General features: G+C 38.5%; 1 long non-coding RNA gene across 1 annotated transcript; it reads left to right on the forward strand.

Moving 5' to 3' along the window:
• The first annotated feature begins 469 nt into the window (after positions 1-469).
• Positions 470-27,720, forward strand: LOC139934942 (uncharacterized). The gene is made up of 5 exons (XR_011785739.1): positions 470-521; positions 1,755-1,838; positions 22,123-22,289; positions 23,772-23,882; positions 24,866-27,720. It is a non-coding gene; the product is annotated as an uncharacterized lncRNA (long non-coding RNA).
• The last annotated feature ends 104 nt before the right edge of the window (positions 27,721-27,824 follow it).

Here is a 27,824-nt window from a genome sequence, read left to right on the forward strand (position 1 = left end):
TTACGTCATGGGACGCCTGCGCACAGCCAGCGAAAGAAGTCAATTGTTATATACTTTACTGAGTCCCGGAAAACTGAACATGGCGGAATACTGAAACCGCCACACCTGAACTTGATACTATGTTTAAAAATAAAAACAACCTTTGTGCCCTTAATAGTAAAAAAAAGAAGAAAAAAAAAAAGTAAATGGTGATTATCGGTAATTTTTGTTTATTTTGGGAAACCGCAATGAAAAAGTCGAAATCTTTTTTCAGAATTTTAAAAATAATATTGAAGGAAAGTGAACAAACCTAAATAAATCACCAAGACTACTATGTGATCAATATTAATTTTTCCGAAATACGGCGATGCCATTGGATAAAAAAAACCTAAACATTTTGACGTCAACAAAAGCGGTGACACCCCGCCACAACACCGCACCGCAAGCTAGGATTTAGCAGTGCGCATGCGCGAGTTGAGTAGCGCCATTACAGCTAAGAGGATGTAACTCGGTGACGTAGTTCTTAATTTCACAAAGAAAAGGTAAATCTTTTTTGTTTTAATTTCTTCCTGTCGAAATGCATTTCCGTAAGACCGCTGGTAGTTCGTGCATGGTAGTCTTTGGTTATTTAGCACTTAAAATACATGTACAAAATCCGCTCAATTTCCTTCTGACTCCGTGCCAAAACACATCTGTCATGAATGCGTGTTCTATTTACTGTGTGCCACTCACTGTGATGGTGCCACAGTAGTTTACAGGACCCGCATGGTATTCAGTAAAGAGCCAAGACAAAGAGTAAGTGGGAGCTAGGTAATACGATGCTCAAAATTAAAATCCCATATTCCAAGTCTATTTAAATCATAAAAAAATGATTAATATTATTGATTCTCATGTTCCTGCTTATGTCTTCAAGACCAGACTGAACGGTGTCACCTTCAGTTAAATATCCATCCCTCTACACAAAATGCTTAAATGCTTTTACTTGCACAGTATGCGTATCTTTTGTGCCTTGAGTTTATGTCTGCACCTGCTATTGCACCTCAACCATTTTTATGCAGATATCCTTTCCCCCATGTGTGTCACTTACCGTAGCGGGCACATTGGCCTGAAGAGCACATTCACTCGAATGTGCCGTTAGTTTTGGTGTATCTCTAGCAAAAACATCGTCCGCCCAATGGTTCTATATATCTGCCATCTCACATCTGGCGTTTATTGAGTCTCGTCTATAAATCTCGCATTAGGTTTTTTATTAACGAATTGGGTTTTTCCATTTTTTTTACGTGCATGTCGTTCACGCACAGAATGGTTAAGTCCAACTCTGTCGCGGCTCAGCGGGTCATCAATTATTCGGGTTGGGATTATTCCACTCATAGAGGGCGTTCTGAGTGGTGAACGGTGATCTCTGTGGCGCGGAGCCAATAGAGGGGATTTCGTGATAGTTGAGTATTGCACCACTACTAGATTATGCACATTATCGATACGCTCAGCATGCCTAGTCTGTATAAAAAAATTGACTTGTCTTACAGTTGGAGATGGTGCGTACCATACAGCCGTCAAAGTGTCTGACGGGTCAAGTTGATATGACCCGTGGAATCGTCAAGTACAAATTGTTTGAACTCCCATTCTTACTCGTGACCATGTGCATCGTTAAACTTCATTATAACATCTGTTATTGTGGTTGATATATAGGGCCTACTGGCTCTCTTGTTCATTACAGAAAATGATATGAATCACATCTAGCCCTTTTAATGGAAGTTCTTATACTTTATTTACAGATGTGGTTGAAGATGCATTCAAGATGTTTCAAGACTCAAGGTCGGCTATGCACATCAAGCTTGCAAGAAGAAGATTGGAATCAGGTCAGTGCAGATCACATCCAGAAATGGATCCAATTGTATCAATAAAACATTAATTCTGTAAATCTATACTCTTTAGTAAACAATCACAGTGCTAACTGTTGCTTCAGTAAATTCCATTAATGATTGATGTAAAATTACAAATTCCTATGTTATGACAATCGAGGTTAAAATTTTGTAAATGGTTCTGCAGAACTCGTGCAGCATCAACTTGTAAGTCCACTCAAGATGAATGGCCTATTTTTAATGTTTATGTATATCCACATTATGTTTTTCGAATGGACCATGCAATACTACATATAAAATAGTATCAAAAAATCATTGAGGTCTTTAGAAATCTACACTTATTGTTGATATATCCAAATCATTTAATTTACTTCATACAATGGCTTTTGTGGAAATTGATTTAGTCAGAGAATAGACTCTGAATTGTAGAATCTTTTAACTACAAAAGTACTTGCCTTCAGCTCGTACATTCACTAAACAATTAGTCATTTATACACTTTCTTATGTGCTGCTCAGAACTATAAGGTCGCTAATGGCTTTTTTTATATTTCTAATGATGTCCAGATCATTAGGTGAAAAATGCAAACAAATTTGAAAAAGTAGATAAAAATCAACAAATTAAAATTTTACTTTGAAATGATAGTTTCTATTTGCCAAACAATTTTGAAGAACACTATTGATCAATAAACCCCATTTACTAGAAGCTCAACAATACTGGCTTAAATTGGTGATGTGGGTCTGTTTGAGGTCAAGTTGTGGGTGGAGAATCTTGGTGAGATGTCTGGCCTTGTTGTAGGTTGTTGAAACCCTGGGCGCCACGATGGGACGGAGGGGAACATCGGGATTGTGAACTTGGGTTGACCGAAGAAACAAGAGCAGGTGAATGCAGAGGTCTTTTGATGGCAGTACCTGGGTGAGCTGATGGCCTGAGACTGATGGAGAGATCGGAGCTTGTTGCTGATCTTGTATTCAATGGCCAAGATGGGTTTTTTTGGTAGGCGTCTGTAAGTGTCAGTCGACAGAATTTTAGTCACCTTGTGGTCATACTTAGTGGTAGATATGTCCACAGTGGTGTGTCGGCTGGCATGAAGTGGATGGATTGGTTTTTAGGTAGGGCTTAGATGGCAGCATTCTACTGCTTGCTTTTGAATGGTCTTGGTAGGTTGGTGTTCTTGAGGATTAGCAGGATCTGGATATGGACTTGAGTTAGGTTTAGGGTAGAGTTATGGTTGAGTTAAGGTTAGGGTTTGTGGTCGAGTCCACATCTGACTTATAACCTCAAGGAGACGACGATTCTGTCGATCAACACTTACATACATTTACCAAGAAACTCCATTCTGGCCATCGAACACAAGATCAGCAACAAGCTCCGGTCTCTCCATCAGTCTCGTCTCAAGCCATCAGCACACCCAGGCCATTTTAAGACTTCTGCATCCCCCTGCCCTCGATTCTTTGGTCAACCCAAGATTTACAATCCCGATATTCCCCTCCATCCCATCGTGGCGCCCAGAGTTTCAACAATCTACAACAAGGCCAGATATCTCACAAAGATTTTTCACCCACTACTTGGCCTCAAACAATACCACATCACCTATTTAAGCCAGTTCATCAACATCATAAATGACATTCACTTTGGTCAAACTGACATTCTTGAGAGTTTTGACAAAGTCTCTCTCTTCACCAACATACCTAAGAAAGAAACATTTCTCATCGTCAAATATTGCCTACAAGTTAATCCCTCCATGACAGACCCCAAAAGCCTCACTATTCAACAAGTCATCTATTGTCTCATTACCTGCATATTTTCATCAAGCTTCTGCTGATTGAGGGACTAGTTTCTAGAAGGCTTCATTATGGTCTTCCTTGCACACACTTAAATACCTCAAGGATTTCTGATACTATTTTATCGGTAGTAATTGCATTGTTTGTTCTAAAAACATGATATGAGTTATTTGTAACCTATACAAATAGGGCATTCACCTTGAAAGGACTTTTCACATGACTCAGGAAAGTACTGAGTAAACAGTGTTAATACGCATTGGTGTAAGGGTTAAACCAAAATTATCAATCTTTATCTTGGATGCAAATTTATCATCTTTTAAAATAGGAATGGTAGAATTTACATGGATCATTACTTAATTTTACCAAAGCAACAGCTGTCACTGCAGTGCTCAAAACTATAATACAGTCTTTATTGCAATTTGTATGGGTCTCATAAAAATGCTTTGCATATTGTTTAGCTCCTGGTAATTGTATATGAAATAAATTAAATAAATTTGATTTCTCAATAATAAGTGTAGATTCTGAAGATTACCCATGATGCATGCATATTTTCAGTAATTTTACGAACGGCCACAAATCCCTGGCAGCCAAAAATGCATGTTTGGAGAAACCATTTTTAAAGTTAAGAAGTTAATTTTGAAACTACTGGCTGGTACATGGAGACTATTCACGGTTACATTTTTTGAAATTTTACACTGACGGCTATTTGGTCCTGTTACCGTTTAACGTTATTATACAAAAGTAACTTTTATCATCTTGTTGTTGATTTGTTGAGGAACATTACATAATAAATTGGTATGAACAAAACTTGTCTAAGATCACAGATTTACATCAAACTTACTAGGTCTATTGATGATTGACACTGACAGTAGAAAACGTCCCTTTGAATGTTTCTGTCTGAAATGTCATATTTTATGAGAAGTTTATGAAACTAATTTCCCGTTTTGAGTTCGTTGCACAGTGAGCGAAAATGTGTTATAAATGTTCACTATTTTCTCGTGACCCAGGTGGCTGTTCGTTCAGTCTTAAACCGATTCAGGTTTGTTTATGTACATTGTAAATGGTGGATTATATAAAGTGCTTACACTGTCAGGAGTGCCAGCAACTGTTTTATTAGTAAAAGCCATTAATGTAATGTTGCTTTAAACATAACTTTTACATATTGTATTTGTGTAGTGTGATGAATTGGTTATAAGGCTAATTATTAAGTTGTTTGCTTGTGAGACAGCCGTGTATTGGGCCATGGTCCCTCTTAAGCTTGGGCGATATCACGATATTATCGAATATCGCGATATTAATATGGAAACGATTTCGATATCGGATGGATTTGGTTTTAATCGAAATATCGATATAATCGCGATAATCGCGATATATCGATATTTCGATATTTCGATTAAATACCGCGATGTATTTCCTAGCTGAGACATCTTGCACCCCATAGGTTTGGGGTCAAACCAGAAGATGAGATCATTAGAACACCTCTCCTATGCTATGACTGTCTCTTCTACAACTTTCACTTGGAGTTTGAAGACTGATGATGTCAAATTTCATTAATCGCGATTACATCGAATATCGCGATATATTGTCGGCGATATATCGTGAATAAAATAAATCGATATCGCCCAAGCTTAGTCCCTCTGTAATTTTCCTGAAATATAAAGAGAGTTTTATCAAAGGGTGTACATGTATAGAGGCACTGGACAATATTGGTAATTTTTACCATAAGAAGACCTACTTGGTAATCAGCAATAGAGAGCTGTTGATAGTGTGAAACATTGTGAGCAACGGCTTCCCCTGAAGTAACATACATTTTGTTTAGAAAGAGGTGATTTCTAATTCAAACAATAAAATACTTCAGCTTATTAGATCTGAAAGCACACACATGTATGCAACAAGGGTGTTTCAATGACCAATTGAGTCCAAATTTTCACAGGTTTGAAACATGTCAAGTACCTTTAAATGCTTTATACAGTGTGTATGATTCTTTGAGTTTATTTTGAGTAGGAGTCTTAATGTACTTTATAAAACAGTATTCACATCTCTGGCAAAAATGATAGCATTCTTTATAGTTCAATGTCTGATCATCTTGCAATATTTGCAGTACTATGAAGGGAATATTTAACATTTATTCAATTAGCAGTTAGCACATTCTGTTTCAACTTTGATCTTGCCCCATTGCGTCTCTATTGCTGTTCGCTATTTTAATTTCAGTTTAAGTTTTACATTGTTTAAATTTTATTTTATCTATCATATAGTGTCTTTGCAGAAAACAAATCACATACGTTTTATGAAGTGTGCCTACTCCTGTTTAAGCCTGGGCGACTTATGTGACTAGGGTCGACCCTATTTATTGCTTAGACGAGTCAGGACAATCGCTATTCAACTATTATGCTGCCTTGAACATCAGTGACACAATCTATCAATCCTTATACCAGGAATTTTAGTATGTTGCGCCTGCGGCAAACAAATGCTGCATTGCATCTTGGTAATTAAAAATTACTCGCAACTACATGTAGTTCAAATTCACAACTGTTTGTGGTGCGACTAGTCAAGTAGTAAATGTCACTAGTCGCCCAGTTACCTATGTTAATATGTTGCCTTTTTTAAAGTTTAATTTCTACATTATATTACCATTTAAAATCTTTTATTAAAGGCACATTATATTACCATTTAAAATCTTTTATTAAAGGCACTGGACATTACTGGTAATTACTCAAAGTAGTTGTTGGCACAAAAACCTACTTGGTAAACTTACTTGAAAATGAAGAAAATTTTGCCTGAGTCTTGTTTTTGTCATCTGTTCTTCTTCTAAAAAAACTCAAAAAGGAAGAATTGTTTTGCATGAGTTTGGCAGGTTCTCAGCTAAACCTGAACTCCCTCCTATTTTGTTTTGTCACTTTTTTCAAAATATAATAAGTGATATCAACTTTAGAGACTCAATTTTGACAGCACATTATTTACCTTGAAAATAGTCATTTCACCTACATGTAGCGTGGGGGTATGTTCTATTATTCTCAATGAATTGTTGTTGACTTTTCAGGAAAAGTATAATTGGCTTTTCCTGAAATTCATGTTCTGTTACCTCTTTTGTGCTCTCCCTCTCTGTCAGAGATGGTAGTCTTTTTGCAGGAAAAATCATCATCTTAACTATCAGCACAAACACAATATATTTGTACCCAATGGAGATACTGGCCGTGGGATACACCAAGTGAGATACTGGTCTTTGACAAATACCAAACGTGTTCAGTGCCTTTAAGTAAAAACAGGGGGAAAATAGAGAAACCTAAAACAACATGTCATTTCTCTCAGTGGCCCTTAAACCATCAATCACATGAAATGCCTTCTACAAATTGTATTTCTTATGAGTTGGAACCGATATCACACAACACAAAAATGTCTGTTTGAAAGTTTGTTTTTCATTGATACTTGAGCCGTCACTCAAATCATACTAATTTAATTTGTTGTCATGATTAGTAATAAATAAATAAAAAATTATGCAAGTCGCCAGACACACGAGGCCTGAAGGCCACTTCAAGGTGTGAGCTACAATTTTCTTTTTCAGTGGTCGTCACCACCTACCCCTAGGGCTGAAACAGGGTTAACCCCTTTTAAACTCCATACGGATGTAGGCTTGGGTATCATCAGTCTGAAACCTGGCCGGTAGGGCAGAAAGCACTACGTCCCCAATTTTACGTAGCAATAAAGACATTTGTAAAGTGCATAATAATGCGAAAAGCCTAGCTCTATGTGCAAAGCTAGAACAATAAAGTGTAGGTCTGATTCTTCTACATGTATATTAGATACCAATCTGCTTCCAAACAAGAAGTATAAGTAATTCAAAGTATACATTATTCCCATTTTTGCTTGTGATTTATGTATCTATGTAACTTTAAATGAATGTGTCATACAATGTAGTTACAATTCAGCTGTAATGTTGTGAAAACTTAACCTCTAATCTATTGATTCATCTATTCTTTCTTTCTTTCTTTCTTTGAACCTGTTGATCAATGGAGCCGAACAGCAAGCTACAGCGCTTTTCTCGAAATAGATAATAGTTTGAAACTGACATTGGCTTAACTGGAAGTAAAGGTCAAATGGGGTCACACTCTGTGTAGCTTTTCTTTAAAAGTATGTAAAGCCCATGCAATGATTTATAGATTGTACAAATCCATTGTTTGGTTTATGTGTTATTTTTATTTTATTTTTTTTTACTTTTATTTATTGTATTGCAGTACATAATGTAGGCTTTAAATTGACCAAGACATGGGGACAAAAAATCACCCAAAATATTCAACATGGTGTTGGAAGAAGTTTTCAAGGATTTCAAGGACACTTTACTGGATGAGAAGGAAGGGGTACATTATCGATGGAGAAATGTTATTAGACCTATGCTTTGCAGATGATGTGGCTCTATCACCTCTTCTGCTAATGACTTAGAAGTGCAAATAAATGAAGTAAACAGCAAAAATAAAGACAATGATTTGAAGATGCACAAGGAAAAGTTCATGACCAACTTCAATACAGATGACTCAATAATGGTGAAGGACCAAGAGATCACCAGGGTCAATGAATATAAATACTGTACCAAACAGTAAAACTGAACGACGTCACAAAAGATGAAGCATCAATCAGGTTTAAGACAGGATGGAGCTCGATCCTTTTGGACGACACAGAGGAATATTTTGTGATAGGAACATACCTACATGGTATATGGTATTGAGGAGAAAAATAATAGGATCAGTGTGGGCTATCAACAATAACTTATGGAGCAGAAACATGGACAGACAACAACAAAACTGATAGAACATAAACTCTGCACACCAACAAAAGCAATGGAGAGACGAGTGCTACATTTCTTAATATTGGAGACAGGATAAATGCACAGAAACAAGAGAGAACAGAGGAAAATATGAAAAAACCTATATGGAGATAGGATGGACACTTTACCCTGACAATAATTACATGGACAACAAGAATCATGGATTGGCAACCAAGGACAGGGAAAGGGAAAAGAGGTACAAGTAGACAGAGAAGAAGATCATCACGGAGAGATGACATCATGCAGGAGCAACATGAACCAGAACTGCAAGTAATAGAAATTAATGGCATTTACAAGAGGAGGGACATATCCTACACTGGAGGCGTACACAGCCTAAGTGATGATCTTTAAAAGTACATTATGTGACGTCACTTACGACGTAACTGAATAATTTTCTTCTCTGAATATCTAACTAAATGTGAAATTTATGTTGGAATCGATAAAATGGAACTGGAACTGAACGACTGTTTTCGGGTGCCCATACACCTAGTTAACTGCTACGGGCTTACAGTGGACCAAATTGTTCTGGATGGTGGACTCCAAGAATGGATAATGGGATGAAGACCTGTGTGGATAATGCCAAATGCGTGCGCGCTTCAAGTGTACAGTGTGGGCGAGGGTGCTATCTGCATTTCATGGAAGATGATGGTATTGTTCTCCTTTATTTCCATGGTCAATTTGATGAGTGCATGCTGGTTGTTCAGGTGTTGGAGGAACTGATGATCAAGTGTTGTCTTGACAACTGACATGAATGTTGAACTTGTGTTGGTGATATGGTGCTGTGTGAGGCCAATTGGGTGGAGGATCTTGGTGAGATGTCTGGCCATGTTGTAGGTTGGTGAACCCATGGACACCACTATGTCGTGGAGGGGAGCATCGAGATTGTGTATCTTGGGTTGTCTGAGGAAACGAGGGCAGGGGATTCAGAGAGCTCGAGAATGCAAATTAAAATTACGCTCAATTGGTGTGCTAATGGCTTGAAACAAATGGAGCTGCTATGTGATCTTGCATTCAATATCCGGAATGGGGTTTCTTGTAGGTGTCTGTCCCTAACACAACTCTAACCCTCATCCAAACCCTCATCCTAACCCTAACCCTAGTTCTACCCGGGAGTTCTATCACCCTAACCCTTAATGTAACCCTAACCCCTCACTCATGACCACACTTACCGACACAAACGACTATAGGCCTATAACCGACCCTGACAGCTTCACTTAGACACCAACTGACACTTACAGACACCTACCAAAGAAATCCCATTCCAGATATTAAATGAAAGATCACACACCAGTTCCGGTCTCAAGCCTAGTGTTCGGTGCAGCGCGATGTGGCAGCTTTTGCTATTGCTCTCCTGCAAATGTCTCTGTCTTCTCTGTTTCCGTACTACATTGGTTGTCTGCATATGTGCATGTCGTTTTCAAGGTATTTGAAGTTAGATGCGCCTGGAGGTTTTGCCTTTTCTTGTGTGGACAGGCGGGTCATTGATGTTGCAAGGTTGTAAGCGATCACCGTTTCTTCAACAACAAAACTGGGTACAGATGCTGATTGCTGATACCAAGATCAAGAGAGCATACTACTCTGACAAATTCTGCAGTGCCAATCCCAAGGACATTGTGCATCCTCTGACAAATTCTGCAGTGCCAATCCCAAGGACATTGTGCATACTACTCTGACAAATTCTGCAGTGCCAATCCCAAGGACATTGTGCATACTACTCTGACAAATTCTGCAGTGCCAATCCCAAGGACATTGTGCATACTACTCTGACAAATTCTGCAGTGCCAATCCCAAGGACATTGTGCATACTACTCTGACAAATTCTCAAGTGCCAATTCAAAGGACATTGTGCTTACGCAAACCCTCCAGTGCCAATCCAAAGGACACTGTGTGCACACTGCTCTGACAAATTCTCCAGTGCCAATCCCAAGGACTTTGTGCACACTACTCTGACAAATTCTGCAGTGCCAATCCCAAGGACATTGTGCATACTACTCTGACAAACTCTCCAGTGCCAATCCCAAGGACATTGTGCTTACGCAAACCCTCCAGTGCCAATCCCAAGGACTCTGTGTGCACACTGCTTTGACAAATTCTCTGGTGCCAATCCCAAGGACTTTGTGCACACTACTTTGACAATGTCTGCAGTGCCAATCCTAAGGACATTGTGCTTATGCAAATTCTCCAGTGCCAATCCCAAGGAAAACTGTAAACTACAAAATATGGTCTGTTGACTAACTGTTGAATAACTCGCTGGAGATATTCTACTGTGAAAGCTGGAGATATTCTACTTTGAAAACTCATTCCCAGCAGACAAAGATGCCCATCAAAGACGACCTTTTTTGACCAATTGATGGAGGATACTGGATGCAGGTTCGAAAATCAACAGAGAAAGATGTAAGAAACATGTCAAAGAAAGCCGAGCACGCCCGACCTGATGAAGATGATGAATATCTGTGCCAACTGTAAAGCTAATGTCATGGAATAATAGTTAAATGTTATAATTAGCTTAAACTAATTAGTTAATTTTCTTAATATTGACATTACTTATAATAAGCCTACAAGGTAATTGCATATCAAAACACGTGATGCATATAAATACATGTATGTTATTAATCTTGTCTGAAGTATGATCCCATGTGACCTTTACTTCTGGCCAAAACCTGGGAGTTCAAATTTCAGAATTCAAAAGTTCATATCTCATGAACCAAACTAAATTCATCTTTGGGGGACGTTAAATCAATCGAGATAGGTATTGTGAAATGCGCGCTATAAAAGTTTTATTATTCATTTTATTTATTTATTATTACAAAAATCTGGAGAGCCATAAAAGTCCCAAATGGAAGCACCATATATGTTTTATTGAATAGGTTCACTGCGCTCCTTTTCTATTTCCTCTTCTACTTCCCCTTCTCTCTTTTCAAGGAACACCAGTTTAGTTTTAGCTTTTGTGTAGTGTATATATTAGGAGGCGCCTGGACCCCGGAATGGTCGACACTTCATTGATGTCAGTTGGAGTATACACACAGATCTCCTGCTGGCGGGAAAGGCGTATCCCCACACTGCGGTATGGGTACTGGCCTGGTGTTCTACATTACTCTTTCTGTTGTGTTCCTCAACCCTCTTACATGTATCTAGGTTATATTTTGTCCAGACTATTCCAACAAAGAGTGCCATATACGTGTAGGACAGTACCATTTGTGGACTTGTATAAAGATTTTTTAGTAGTACTGCTGGTTTAGTGGGAATGATGTTTGAGGTTAGTGTGTTAAAACAAGGTTGAAACAGACAGGTAAAACATTATCCTTACACTTTTTTGTAAATTAAGATAAATGTCAGTAGATTTGAACATTTTTAAGTTTCCAATGAGGCCCACAGTGTTTCAAGCAATTAGACACTTTAGGACGAGAAACAAAACTTCACAGATTTACAAATAACTTACAGGGTGTACAGGAGGTAATGGTGAAAGACTCCTCTTGAAATATTCCATAAAATGCTTTACTTTTTGAGAAAACATTAAAACAATTTAAGTTCTGGTACACGAAGTGTGCTGGGCCTTGGACAACTGTTTAAATACTGTCTACCGAAAGTGTCCAATTGCTTTAAAATAGCCAGTTTTAGAGATAACTGGAACTGTATGTTTCATGAAAGTTAGTAGATTGTTACATTCAGGGGTATATGGACTACTACCCCAAATAAAACTGAGGAACTATGGTAAAATAAAAGAGTTGTACTGGTTAGTAATAATATGCCTTTTGGAAGAAAATACTTTTTAATGTTCATTATACAAATAGCTGTTACATGTGTATTGTCAATACGTCTCTTCTGCGTTAAATTCAATATAGATTCCCAAAAATTTAGTACCGTTTCTCTGAGCTAAAGGAGAATGGACGAGAATGTGTAGTTTCACGAATAATCTATGAGCTGAAGGGGAGTAGATTGCGGTAACAAATTTACATTAGGAAGAGTCTATTCTCTGACTTAAACTTTTGTCACTGATTATGTTTCAGTTAAATGGTTTTCTCAATAATAAGTGTACATTCATAAGATTACTGATATGCAAACATATTCATATGCTAATCTACTGGTCAGCATTCTTGGTGTACGATCTTCTAAGAGAACAACATGCGGACCAAGAGAGGCCATCAGCAAAGCCCGATTCTACAGAGTCTGTAGCACATTCAATACATGTTCCATCTCTTTCAACTCGGGAGAACTGGCATCTTCATCAAAAGACAGCCATCATCTCACGTTATCGTTGATTACTGATATGCAGACATATTCATATGCTAATCTACTGGTCAGCATTCATTTGGTGTACAATCTTCTAAGAGAACAACATGCGAACCAAGAGAGGCCATCAGCGAAGCTCGATACTGCGGAATCTGTATCACATTCAAATACATATTCGGTCTCTTTCAACTCAGGAGAACTGGCATCTTCATCAAAAGACAGCCATCATCTCACATTATCATTACCATTGTGATTCTAAAGTAAATTCATCTTGCTATTGATTAGATTGTCTATCATAGCTTTTACAGATTATGTCTTTATAGTATAGTGTGACGACTTTTTCAATATTTCCGGCCTAATTGTTAAAGGCACTGGACACATTTGGTAATTGTCAAAGGCCAGTATTCTCACTTGGTGTATCCCAAAATGCTTAAAATAACAATCAGTGAAACTTTGGGCTCAATTGGTCATCAAAGATAGATAAGAAAATAATGGAGCCATTCCCCACAATTTGTTCACTATCAACAGCTATCCATTGCTCATTAACAAGTCAGTTTTTATGCTAACAATTGTTTTAAGTAATTACCAATAGTGTCCAGTGCCTTTATTAAAGGTTCTTGTTTGTAGTTCTGTTTATTGCAACAGTTTAAACTCTTTTTGTCAATATATATAGTTTATTTCGTTTAAAATTAAAAAAGCTTGTCGTGGTAAGAGCATCGAATTCAAGTTCTGGTGGTTAATCATCGGAATGTGGGTTCGAATCTTATCATGGCACTTGTGTTCACACAGGGGTATAAATGGTCACCTGTGTGAGGGTAGGGGTTGAAAAGCGACTTGCACCATACTGCAGCTCAGAGCTGTATACTCAGAGCTGAGAAGGAATGTTATTGGCCCAATGACGAGGCCACAAATGTGAATCACATTGATATGGTTATTGTAAAATGCGTTAAACACTATAGTACTAGTTATTATTAAAGGAACAGACTGAGCAAACTTGTACTGGCTATTACAAAATATAGATTGATTTGAGAACATTTTTTAGGCCTGATGAATTGTAAGGCACTGGATACGTTTGGTAATTGTGAAAGACTAGTATTCTCACTTGGTGTATCCCAAAATATGCATAACATTACAAACAGTGAAAATTTGGGCTCAATGGGTCATCAAAAGTGCAAGAAAATAACGGAGCAATTTCTCTGAATGTTTTTTTGTTTTTACTATCAACAGGGATAAAGGTCAGTTTTTATGGTACCAATTATTTGGATTATTTACCAATTATGTCCAGTGCCTTTAAGATTTTTGTATGTGGTTCTGTTTATTGCTACAGTTTATACTCTGTTAAAATTTGTCAATCTGTAATTTTGTTTAATAAGGGAGGTTTAAAATATAGAGGAAAATGTCCATATCCAACCACTACTTTTTCATTCGTTATGAAATATTTTAGATTATAACACCCCTACCAATATTTTGCATTTTCATTGGTTTAGAGCTTGTCACATGATATGTCTTAGTTTTACTAGACGACGGCCGTGTGATAGTGCATCGGTTTGCCATGTTATAGTGCATCGGTTTGCCGTGCGCTAGTCCGAAGACTATCACACGGCGTGCAGTACACAGACTTCCGTTGCGTGTACGCGGATGATAAATTAAAAGTCCGTAACCATGTCGGATTACATGACACTACATGTAGCACAGTAAAAATTTTCGCAATCTGTATTCGCGTCGTCCATGGATTGTAGCATGCAGGTCTGTAACTTAATAGTACAGTATTTAGAAATGTTTGGGGTGTTATAAAACAATTATTGACTGCTTTTACTCAGGCAATGGTTAAAACTATGACTCCCTCGGTGATCCCCGTAGCGTTCTATTTAAAACAGAACGCTCCGGGGATCACCTCGGGAATCATAGTTTTAACCATAGCACTCGAAGCAGTCAATATTTGTATATTGAATTTACTCAAATGAGATACTCCTTGTGGTAAAAATAAGTGAAAAAGTGGTGGCAGGTTATGGAAATTATTCCAAGATTACAGTGTACAGTGTAAATGTTTCCTTATTTTTATCTAATTTTGTGTACTTTGTCAAACATTATTGAGTACAATGCCAGTTTGCTCAGTTTACAATTGACTATTTTAAATGGAAAGTGTTTTGGTATATCGAAAGATAACATGTTTTAAGCTGTGTTTATCTTTTTATTGGTGAATACGACTATTTATCAAGTTGAACTATTCACTTTAGTCTGTAACGAATTGACAGTTGAGTGTAGACTCACTAAAATAATCTACACTTTCATCAATATAGTTTATTTCATTTAAAATTAAAGGAAGGGTGTCGTGGTCAAGAGTATTGAATTCAAGTTCTGGTGGTTAATCATCCGAATGTGGGTTCAAATCTGGTCATGGCACTTGTGTACACCCAGGGGTATTTTATGGGTCTGTGGGTAAGATGGACGTGTACAGCCCACTGGGATATTACTCCGTAAAAGCATTGTGCACGACGCCATTATTTGGCAGTTTTTTATTTTTATTTCAAGAGGTCTACTTTCTCTAAACCATAACAGTTTGTTGGATACCTATCTTTCTGAAATGAATAAATCAGGAACAATTACATACCGGTATGTAATTGTATTTTTAAAGGTTTTTTTAAAGAAAAGTAATAGTTTGAAATCAATAGAAGATATTCTGGGACAAGGAGTGGGCCTACATGTTGTGTATTTGTAAAACCTAAAATGAAATTTTAATTGCAGTACAGAACTTTATTTCAATTATACATGTTTTATTTTGTAATTTCCTATTCTTATTTTTCGACATTGGTTTGCAATCAAGTGCTCCAGTATAGGTGAACCGGTTGAAGTTGAACTATTTAAGTAGTTAAACAAGTGACTCGTGACTCTGACTCGGACATGACCCAAATGATTCGTTACTCGGACTCAGACTCAAACAAGTGACTCGGGACTTGGACTTGACCCAAGTGACTTGTGACTCATGACTCTGACTCCGATTTGACATAGGTGACTCGACTGCAACACTGCTTAATTGTATCTAATTTTGTGTACTTTGTCAAACATAATCTATCTGGTAAATTGGCAGTTTGCTCAGCTTACAATTGAACTATTTTAACTGGAAAGTGTTTTTGTAAATCAAAAGATAACATGTTTATGCATCCAACGTTTGCACGTTAGCTGGGTAGTGGCACATTGAATTTCGCACGTTGTAGTCCAACACTGAAAGAAAATTTATACTCCGGCAGTTCTTGCCCTCCTTTTTGGCATATAAAACCTAACTTAGTCTCATCATCTACTTGGGTTTTTCTTGTTTTGTTTTTCTCCGCCATAACCAACAACTTTTCCTCTTGTGTATCTTTTCTAAAATGCTCTGCGGGCGTTATGTTTTTACTGCCCTCTCTACTCTACCAGTTGTTCCTGGCTACACTGCTTGCAGGGTTGTCAAATGCACCCTGGTATGACCATGGAGCTATAGCTCCATGGTATAACTCACTCTACTACAACAGTCTTGACTTCTCTGTCAGGGCATGCAAAAGACTATCTATCTCTGCAAAACCCTGTATGAACTTTTTGTCATAGGACATAACGCCAAGAATCCTTCAAACTCTTGGGGACAGGTTTACATTGTACCTTCTGTAGTCTATACAGAAACACCTTTGTACAACATTGGTAGCCCACAGGCTATACGAGGGTTCTATCGCACCTCGTTTCTTTATGCCAACAACCTGACTTTGTATCTCTCCTAAGGCAGTCAGAGTCCCATCTTGGTCTCTGTTTTACTGGCCTTGCATCTCCAGTGGTTATGTGGTGTTTCATAACATCCAGCCTACCTATATCTTGACCCCCCACATCTTTGAACTAAACACGTCCTGACTGGAACAGCTTACTCGTTTAGTACATTGTCTGTACTTCTTGTAAATAAGTGTAGTAAATGCAAAGACAAACCCTGCTTTGGCTCACTAGCCTAATTTGCCTTATTTTTAATTGCCTCATGTTCCACAGTGGAAATTAAACCTACGGTGATAGTTTTTCGAGCCACTATGGAATCATCTGGTTCCCTACTCTACAAGTGTCCTGGCTAATACTACTCTCTTCCTTTATCTAACACTCTAGCCTATTCTTTTGTGATAAATGTCTGTCCTCATGAGCTTTCTCTACTGAGTTACTCTGTCCTGGCTTGTTATGTTTAACTCTTTAAACAATCCAAGCACAGGGGTCTTCATTTCTTTCTCTATTTCTCTGAGAATTGAGTAGATCCAATGGCAGCCTCGGCGGTTTGCTCATTCGAGTGGTCCCTCCATCGGAAGCTTGATGAAGATAAGCAAGTAATGAGAAGAACTGTCATGGGGTGATCAACTTGTAGGCGTTGTTTTGTGATGAGGCATGCTTGTTTCGGGGTATGTTGGTGAAGAGAGAGACAACGTGTACATCAAAACTTACAACAATGTCCGAATGACTGAGGTAGATGGTGACGAAATGACTTCGGTTGGTGATGTGATGCTTTGTGAGGCAGCTTGAGACTAATGGAGAGATAGGAGCTGGTTGGTGATCTTGTGCTCGATGGCCTGGATAGGGTTTCTTGGTAGTTGTCTTTAAGTGTCGGTTGAGAGAATCTCAGTCACCTTGTTGTTCCTAGTCAGAGGTGGACATGACCACAGTGGCGTTACCCTTGTTGGCTGACGTGTGGATGGATTGGTCTTTAGGTATAGCTCAGATGGCGGCATTTTATTGCTTGCGTGTGTTAGGTTTTGGTAGCTTAGAATTCTTGATGGTTTGAAGGATCTGGATTCGGACTTCGTTAGGATTAGGTTTAGCATTAGGATTAGGGTTAGGGTTAGGGTTAGGGTAACTTTGATAGTGGATGTAAGTTGTTCAGGTGTTGTAGGAACTGATGAAGTGTTGTCCAGGCAATTGAACACAAGATCACCAACCAGCTTCGATCTCTCCATCAGTCTCAAGCTGCCTCACAAAGCATCTCATCACCAACCGAAGTTGGTTCGTCAACATCATTAAGGACATTCACCTCAGTCAATTGGACAGTGTTGTAAGTTTTGATGTAGTCTCTCTCTTCACCGACATACCCACAAAAGAAGCATGCCTGATCACCAAACAACGCCAACAAGCTGATCCCTCCATGACAGAACACACAAGCCTCACTCCTCAACAAGTCAACAATCTACACCACTTTCAGTCTCTCTTTCATTTTTTAAACTGTGTTACGTAAGACATTTAAGTCCTCTACATAGGTCAGCAGGATTTCCCACTGCAACCCTCTCATGAGCTTTTCCATAAGTCTCTTAAAAGTAGCTGGGTCATTACAGAGCCCCAAATGCATACATTTCCATATGTATAGTCCATTTCTCTCAATAAATACGGGCTTCTGCAGATTCATTATCTAATGCAACCTGCTAATATCCCCACGCCAAATCTAGTGTTGAGAACCACTCACACAAGGGTAAAGAAATGTCTCACTCTTTGGTTGCACTGGCAACAACATAAATATCTCTTTCTTTGGCTGTGCTGTCACCACAGAAATATCTCACTCTTTGGTTACATCATTAGCCAGAGAAATGTATCGCTCTTTGGTTGCCCTATCAACCATACAAATGTCTCACTCTTTGGTTGTCACCATCAACCACAGAAATGTCTTATTCTTTGGTTGGCCGTCAACCACAGAAATGTATCACTCTTTGGTGGCCTTGTCAACCACAGAAATGTCTCACTATTTGGTTGCCTTGTCAACCATTAACATGGTTGTGCCAAGCAACCGCAGAAATGTCTTGTTCTTTGGTTGCCCTGTCAACCACAGAAATGTCTTACTCTTTGGTTGCGCAGACTTACTTAGGGGCTCCTGCGTCGTCCGACACATGAGGCAGTCAACGCTCTCCAGGCAGATCGGTCAGCAGTCAGTGACCTGACATCGCTCCAGCCTCTGATGACCCTATGAAGGTCCCACTGGATGGTCTGGTGCCAGTTCATTTTAGGTCGGCCTCTCCTCCTCCTTCCCGACGGGTTCCACCACAGGACTTGATTGGCGAGTCTCGAAGAGGGGAGCCGCGAAACATGGCCCAGCCAGTTCATGCGCCGCCCACAGATTGTATTGGACACTGGAGTTTGTTTTGATCGTTCTCTGACCTCCTTGTGGCGGACGACATCATCCCACTTAATGCCCAAGATCTTAGGCATCTTGAGTCGACTGCATCTTGAGTTGCGCAGTCAACCACAGAAATGTTAAGTTGTGCCGTCAGCCTCAGAAATGTAATGTATCACTCTTTGGTGGCCCTGTCAACCACAGAAATGTCTCACTATTCGGTTGCCTTGTCAACCACTAAAATGGTTGTGCCAATCAACCGCAGAAATGTCTTATTCTTTGGTTGCCCTGTTATCCACAGAAATGTCTTTCTCTTTGGTTGTGAGTCAACCACAGAAGTTTCTATATCTTAAGTTGTGCCGTAAGCCACATAAATGTATCACTCTTTGGTTGCCATGTCAACCACAGAAACGTCTCACTCTTTGGTTGCCCCACAACCACAGAAATGTCTCACTCTTTGGTTACGTGGTCAACAATAGAAATGTGTCGCTCTTTGGTTGCGCCCTCAACCACAGAAATTTCTATCTCTTTGGTTGCGCCCTCAACCACAGAAATTTCTGTCTCTTTGGCTGCACTGACAACCACAGAAATGTCTCGCTCTTTGGTTGCGTCATCAACCACGTAAATGTTTTGCTCTTTGGTTGCCCTGTCAACCAGAGAAATGTCTCGATCTTTGGTTGCGTCATCAACAAAAGAAATGTCTCGCTCTCTGGTTGCGCCGTCAACCACAAAAGTGTTTTGCTCTTTGGTTGCCTTGTCAACCACAGAAATGTCAACCACAGAAATTTCTATCTCTTTGGTTGTGCCATCAACCACACAAATGTACGGCTCTTTGGTTGCCCTATGAACCACAGAAACGTCTCGCTCTTTGGTTGCGCCGTCAACCACATAAATATATTGCTCTTTGGTTGCGCCGTCAACCACATGAGTGTATTGCTCTTTGGTTGCCATGTCAACCACAGAAATTTTCATCTTTTCGGTTGTGCCGTCAACCACAGAAATGTCTCACTCTTTGGTTGCGACATCAACCACAGAAATGTATCGCTCTTTGGTTGCCCTATCAACCACAGAAATGTCTCGCTCTTTGGTTGCGCCGTCAACCACAGAAAATGTATTGCTCTTTGGTTGCCCTGTCAACCACAGAAATGTATTGCTCTTTGGTTGCCATGTCAACCACAGAAACTTCCATCTCTTCGGTTGCGCCGGCAGCACAGAAATTTGTATCTCTTTGGTTGTGCCGTCAACCACAAAAATGTCTCATTCTTTGGCTACACGGTCAACCATAGAAATGTATCGCTCTTTGGTTGCGCCCTCAACCACAGAAATTTCTATCTCTTTGGCTGCGCTGACAACCACAGAAATGTCTCGCTATTTAGTTGCCCTGTCAACCATAGAAATGTCTCACTCTTTGGTTGCGTCATCAACCACAGAATTGTCTCGCTCTTTGGTTGCCCAATCAACCATAGAAAAATCTCGCTCTTTGGTTGCCGTGTGTCAACCACAGAACTGTATCTGTTTTTGGTTGTGCTGTCAACCACAGAAATGTATCGCACTTTGGTTGCCATGTCAACCACAGAAACGTCTTTCTCTTTTGTTGCGCCATCAACCCCAGAAATTTCTATCTCTTTGGTTGTGCCGTCAACCACAGAAATGTCTCACTCTTTGGTTGCCCTGTCAACCACAGAAATTTCTATCCCTTTGGTTGCCCTGTCAACCACAGAAACGTCTCACTCTATTGTTGCTCTGTCAAACAGAGACATTTCATTCTCTTTGTTTGCGCTGACAACCACATACATTTTTTTCTCTTTAAATTTGGTTGCGCTGACAACCACAGAAATGTCTATCTCTTTGGTTGTGCCACCAACCACAGCAATTTTCTTTCTCTTACTCTGGCGGTTTTGGTGAAGTCGATGATGTGACAAGTTTCAGACATTTTGCATATCTCATGCAACATTCAGGGGTTCCGAATATTATCTGTATGGCAGGACATAGTTCTTTTTGGGCTTGATTTTTGTAATGTGGTTTTTGTTTAACTTTTTGCTGTATTTAATTGTAGTGTCCGTTGATGTTATTCTAACATTGTTGGTTACAACAAAGTTTTTTTTTTCTAGTTTAAAGACACTGGACACCTTTGGTAATTGTCAAAGACCAGTCTTCTCACTTGGTGTATCTCAACATTATGCACAAAAAACAAACCTGTGCGAATTTTAACTCAATTGGTGGTCGAAGTTGCCAGATAATGGAAGAAAAACACCCTTGTCACACGAAGTTGTGTGCTTTCAGATGCTTGATTTTGGGACCTTTTATTCTGAGGTCTAGAAATCAAATTCAAATATTTTAGTGGAAAATTACTTCTTTCTTGAAAACTACGTTACTTCAGAGGGAGCGCTTTCTCACAATGTTTTATACCATCAACAACTCCCCATTGCTAATTACCAAGTAAGGTTTTATGTTCACAATTATGTTGAGTAGTCACCAATAGTATCCAGTGTGATTAAAAAATTGTTTTGTTTACTGTGTTTAGGCTTTTTACTGTGTTTTTCTTTGTGGTATTTAAGGTTTTGAAAAGATTCATTGTAGGGTTTAGAGGTAACTATTCATATTGGTCTAAAGATGTTTTTATTCTGCTTTACCTTGTAAGTTCCGTCAGTCGGATTTGTGAATGAACTCCAGCAACAAATGGAACACACAGTATAGCTTAACTTCCGAGTCCCTGCAATAACATAAGTATTTGACCCACTGAATCATTATCATATAAGGCTGCTGATTGCAGCATTTGCCATTATGGGAGTCAAATTGCATATGAATTTTATGGTAGGCATTTAAAAATCTGTTTAATGGATTGAGTGTCACCTAATATGTGCACTAACTGCACAATCATGGAGAAATTCATTGTATAACACTCCCAAAATGGCGCAACAAAGATTTTTCTGATCATCAAATTTAAGTTCTGGTGGTTAGGTCATCGGAGTGTGTACTTGAATTTCAGTCGGGACATTATAAGTGGGTACCAGCTAGGGTAGAGGTTGATACTGTGTATGAAAAGCCCTTGGAGCATAGGGTTGCCCAGGTTGTATACTCCAAAGGGAGCTGAGACAGATTAAAAGAATGTTATGGCCAAATGACCAATGCAATAATGTAAAGCGCATTGAGACGGTTATTGTGAATTGTGCTCTATATAAGAACTAGTTATTACTACAAATATTATTATGACATCATGTGGTTTGGTTCAATAAGTTGTTTTATCATGTGTTGTACTCTTTATTTATTTTACTTATCAAATAATAAACCTCAAGGTAAACAGACTGGGCATTTTTTTCTTTGCTCAATCCCAATATTTTTTTTTGTACTTGTAGGAATCCTTGAGAAGATGACACTCTGAGATGTGCGGGAAGATGTGTGGGGAGGCAGCCCACCAGCAAGGCCTCCCCTGAAATGGCTGCTGAAGAGACTCGAGTACATAAAGTGCCATAGAAGCTGTACTGTAGTGAAATATTTGCCATCATTCTGCAATACACACATGGTAAGTTGCAGTCAAGTTTGTTGTTATTCTATCTTTAAATAAATGAGCTAACGACAGGGCCCAATTTTATGGCGCTGCTTACCGTAAGCACAGAATCGAGGTTACGGAAGCAGGGAGTTCTGTGCTTACGACAAGCGTATTTCACGGGTTAGCGGTGAATTTTGGCTTCTGCGCGAGCATAGTCCCTGTTACTAGGCATTCTACACTTGCAAGGCTAGAGCAGAAACTCGGTGCTTGCTCGTAAGCAGGGAATCGTGATCAGAAGCACAGGATTCTGCAGTAAGCATGCCGAGCCATGAAATTTGGCCCAGTGCCGCTAACAAAAAGGTTTTACTGAACTCCTGTATTTGAGATTTGAGTCCAGAGTTAAAACAGTTTTCATTTCATTGATTTTGTTGTGGCATTTTATGGCCAAGTTTCTGCGACTGCCTAGTGCCCAACTTTATGGTGTGTGCCAACCAATAATGTCTGTAGTGTAGGTATGCATGAATATATTCAGGGTATTTCATTGTCACCAATTGAATGGTTTCACTGCGCACATTTTTCTTTACCAGAATGCCTTGTGCAATCATAACCCCAGCGGTGCGTTTTGGCGGTTGTAACCAATAACATTTTTGGTTGAATCAGCCAATGGTTAACCAGAGGCCAATAATCAAAACTTTTATTGGTTACTGTCGCCAAAACGCACCCCTTGAAGTGTAACTTTGAAATATCCTACATTGCATATTTAAGTTAATCCTGTGATTGATCCATCTTATGGTGAAGACTAAACAGAGCGTACTGTAAAAAGGTGCATCAAGATAGAGCTACTGGTCCCCTCTCAATGTTTTTCGATCTTGCAGTATGCTTATTGCATACAGTTTTAGGTCATCATATAAAAGCATGATTCATTTGAAATGTTTTGCATCGAAACACAGGCATTTTGACACCCATGTACTTAAAACATAATGGTTTTTTAAAAGTGTTGTAACCATTTGTAATAAAATGCTATTTTAAAAGTAGAATACAATGATCCACACATATTTGCCTCCAAATTGCATATGTTGACAAACACGGTCGGCCATTTATGGGAGTCAAATTTTGGACTCCCATAAATGGCCGACCGTGTTAGTTCACAAAGTAAAAGGAAAACCATGCAATTTCGATGCAAATATGTGTGGATCATTGTATTCTACTTTTAAAACATCTTTCCAACAATATGCATTTTATAACAAACGGTTACAAATGCTTTTTATTGACCAACTCGTCCGATCCAAGGCACATGTTCCTTTAACGTGACAGCACTCTATACCAACTGAGCTATCTAGACCTACGACGCGGTGTCCCTATTTTGTACATACATCGTTTTAAACTGTCGTGTAGCCAGGGATCATATGACACAGTTGGTAGAAATGTCTACACGTTACGTTAATCAGGAGGTGGTTGGTTGGAGTCCCACTCTATTCAATTTTGTTTTTCAACCCGAAATTGTTTTCTTTACAGGTCTAAAAGAGACATGACAAGACAAGCACATAAGAAAATGAAATGATGGAAAACCTCTTCAGTTGATTGTGTTCTGCTCAGATGTTGCCTAAAGCTACAAGGGATGCTGAGGTAATACTGCTCAGAATTATTATAACAACAAATCCTTTTGTAAATGATAAATCGGACATTGAAAGGGGCAGCAGTGTAGACAGACCATAAGCAGGCCTGGAATTTCATGTTGGAAGGGCAAGGCCATTTGCATTTTGCAAACGGCACTTCGATGGGAAACTTTTGAAGGGCACCAAGGTCAAGACATGGGGCAATGGAGACCGAATGTCTCCGTAGCCTGCATGTTATTCCAGGCCTGAGTGTAGATGCTATAGAGAAGGTAATTTGATGGTGTTTATATAAAACCTTTGATCAAATTTCGTTGCACCAGAACAACAATGTCAAATCTGCATTGAATAGATCCTGCAAATATTACAAAAGTGCCCCATGCGAAAACTGCAATTTTGTCCATACATTCTCGTTATTTTAACCATGTCTGATGATGAATACAAAGTCAAATCTTATTTAAACTAGCTTCTGGTGGCCACTTTACAAACGCCGGAACAACTCAGAGTATCCATTTTTTGTTATGGTCAGTCGACCATATTCTTTGAACCGGGAAATCTATTGTGCTGCATGCACAGGCTAGGCAGGCACCTGTACCGTGCTATGCTTTGAATCCCTCATAAAAATATATGGATGGTACTGGAATTCATGCTTTAAATCTCCCATTTTCTGGGGGATATTGTGTAATTCTGGATTCCAGACCTTTTGTCCTTAATTTACAAATGATCGAGCAGGTTGCCATCGCTGTATTTGGCTCAATGAGAGGTTGTCCGAATGGTAGATTATTAATATTAGATTATCATTCTTAGCCTTTGCCAAGGTTTTACGACAAAGAGTGACCTCATACCTATTTTTAACACAAAACAGAAGTAAGTTTATTATGTTTCAATAATAAAGCTGAGGGGTGGAAAGCCTTGATTACCTACAGAGGTGAGGTAACCAATAGTTATTTCTATTGTTATTATTTTGTTTTTCTTTGATTTTTGTTTATCTTGCAGTACTTTGATAACATCTTCTCCACATTGGGAGAGATTGAAAGAGAACAGGTGATGAGGAGGGTGACTCCAGGAATGCGGCCCCATTACAATGTGAGCATGAGGCGACCACCACGGACACATGTTTATGCCAGACCGCAACACTGTATTAACAAAACTCAATGCATGTATCAAGGATATTCACCAAAGAGCCACTGCCAACAAGATGATGCTAAATGCTGCAAAGCATTGGTTCTTCATTTTACATCAAGATTTTCACAACAGCCACTTCCAGTCATTTCCATCACGGTTGGTGATGTGAAACCACTCAACGAAAGCCAGAAATCTCTGTGCAGTTATGGATGAACATCTACATGTATCACTGAAGGCCCATGTCACCACCCTATATGCCGCTCTTCAATGACTGTCATCCAAAGATGTTTTAAACTTAGAAAATAATGATCCGCACAAATACACCTGGAAATTGTTTGGTTTTTCTTGGCCGTCTTGAACTAACATGATCTGCCATTTTGTTGAAGCAGTAGTTTGACTCCCCAAAATGGCAGACCATCCTAGTTCACAAAGTATTTGGAAAACCTCACGGTTTTAAAGTACATTAGTTTAATTATCCACTACTTTTAAATGCTATTCTGTCCAACCTGGTTCATGTCATAACAAACTCTTTCATAGCCCAAAACACCCAAAAGCAATATTATGTGTCTCTAAAAAATGTTGATGAAATAAATGAAATCATTGATTGTGATTGCAATTATTGAAGCTTGAGACTCTAAAACAACAACAAGGTTTTGACAAGTACAAGTACTGAACCTGACAATTTAATGTTGCCTAATGTCTAAAGGGACATGTCGCTTTTGGGTTGGGTGTTTTGAGCTTTAGAAAGTGCTTGCTATGAAATGGATGACGTTTGAAATATGTTTTAAAATTAGAAAATAATTATCCACAAAAATAAACCCTCCTGAACTATAACACAACCTGCCATTTTTGTTGAAGCAAATTCACGACTCCTCAAAATGGCAGACTATTTTAGTTCACAGTAAGTGTTATGGAATTTTTGACTCCACAAAACACAAAGTAAAAGGAAAACCACACAGTTTTGAGGCACCTTAGTGTTGATAATTACACACAAATCTAAAAGCAATGTGTCTCTTGAAGAAGGTTTTGATGACCATTCCAAAATTCAGAAATTGTTGAAATTTGAGATGTGATGAATTTTGAACAAGGTTTGATAAAAAGTACAGAGTCTGACTTTTTATTGTTTAATTATCCCACATGCCTAAAGGGGACACGTTGCTTTCGAGTGGGTGTTACTGTTTTGGGCTTTAGAAAGTGCTTGCTGTGAAATGGATGTGGTTAAAAATATGTTTTAAAATTAAAAAATAATGATCCACACAGATAAACATGTACCTGGAAATTGTTTGGTTTTCTTTCTATACTCTCTTGAAGTAACACAGTCTGTCATTTTGTTGAAGCAAATTATGGACTCCTAAAAGACTATTTTAGTTTACAAAGTAAATGGAATTTTTGAGTCCACAAAACACAAAGTATAAGGAAAACCACACAGTTTTAAGCCACCTTTTAGTGTTGATAATTATACACTACTTCCAAAACATGTTTCCAACCAGGGCCCCTATTTCATAAAGCTGTTAGGCAGAAAACACTTCTTGACAAATTTATTTGCCAAGTAAAACTGATGTTATTCTGGGTGGAAACCTGTTTCTGTTTAGCAATACTTTTCTGTGCTGAGCAATTTGTTTTGCTTTTAGGCTTTATTAAATTGGACCCAGATTCATATCATCTATGTGGGCAATTCCACACTAAATGGACCAAAGGGATAACTTTGTAAGACAACTAGGCATCTTATTTGTTAACCACAATCCACATTTTTGTGCCCATTGGTGTGGATATTGCCCATGTACATGTAACAAATGCTTTCATAGTCCAAAGCGTCAAATCTAGAAGCAATGTTTCTCTTGGAGAAGGTTTTGATGACAATGTAATCGAAATTGTTGAAATTTGAGATGTGACGAATTTTCAACAAGGTTTGATAATAAGTACTGAGCCTGACTTTTTAATGTTGAACTACCTCAGGTGTTTAAAGGGACATGTTGCATTTGGGTTTGGTGTTTTTTGCTTTAGGAAGTTCTTGCTATGAAAAGAAAAGGCCCACATGGTTGGAAAGATTTTTGAAAAAAAAATGACCCACACATAAATATACCTGAAAATTGTTTGGTTTTCTTGTTATACCCTCTGTAACTAAGTTGAAGCAAATTCTGCTAATTCTGAATTAGCAGACATTTTAGTTCACAAAGTAAATGGAAAACTTTGCAGTTTTGAGGGAAACAGTGTGAATGATAATTTTAAAACATGTTTCCCAACCAGATTCATGTCCACAAACACTTCACAGTCTAAAGAGCCAGATATAAAAGCAATGTGTTTCTTAAAGGTTTTAATAAATATTACTATTGTTGAAAATTGAGATGTGATGAATTTTTACAAAGACAAATTTTGATTTTGTGAACTGAGCCTGACCTAGTTGAATTAGGTACATTATACAATTGTTGCACGCTGTGACGGTCCATGGCGTTTTGTACATCTGAGGGGGGAAATGGAACCTGAGGCGAAAGCCGAGTTAATCAATACTTATAATGAGAAATATTTCATAAAAACTAAGAACCATAAAAATATGTTTGACCTATCATTATATTTAAAAAAGAGGTACGATATAAGATACAAGTCAAATTCCTCTATTAAAAAAGTAGAAATTTTCTCACACAAACTGCAAAGGAAAGTTCATTTTCTAACATTTTGTTTCACTTTAGTTCACCTAAATTATGCTTTAGAAAGACGTCTTTTTTTAAACGGTGATTATTATTAATTTCTGAGATAATGCCCAAAAATCATTCTCATTGTTATTTTAGTTTTGCACTTAGAAACTCATTATTAAGCTTTCCACCACTATAGA

Source organism: Asterias amurensis, chromosome 3 (assembly GCF_032118995.1).
Source record: "Asterias amurensis chromosome 3, ASM3211899v1".
In the NCBI taxonomy this organism is placed as follows: domain Eukaryota; kingdom Metazoa; phylum Echinodermata; class Asteroidea; order Forcipulatida; family Asteriidae; genus Asterias; species Asterias amurensis.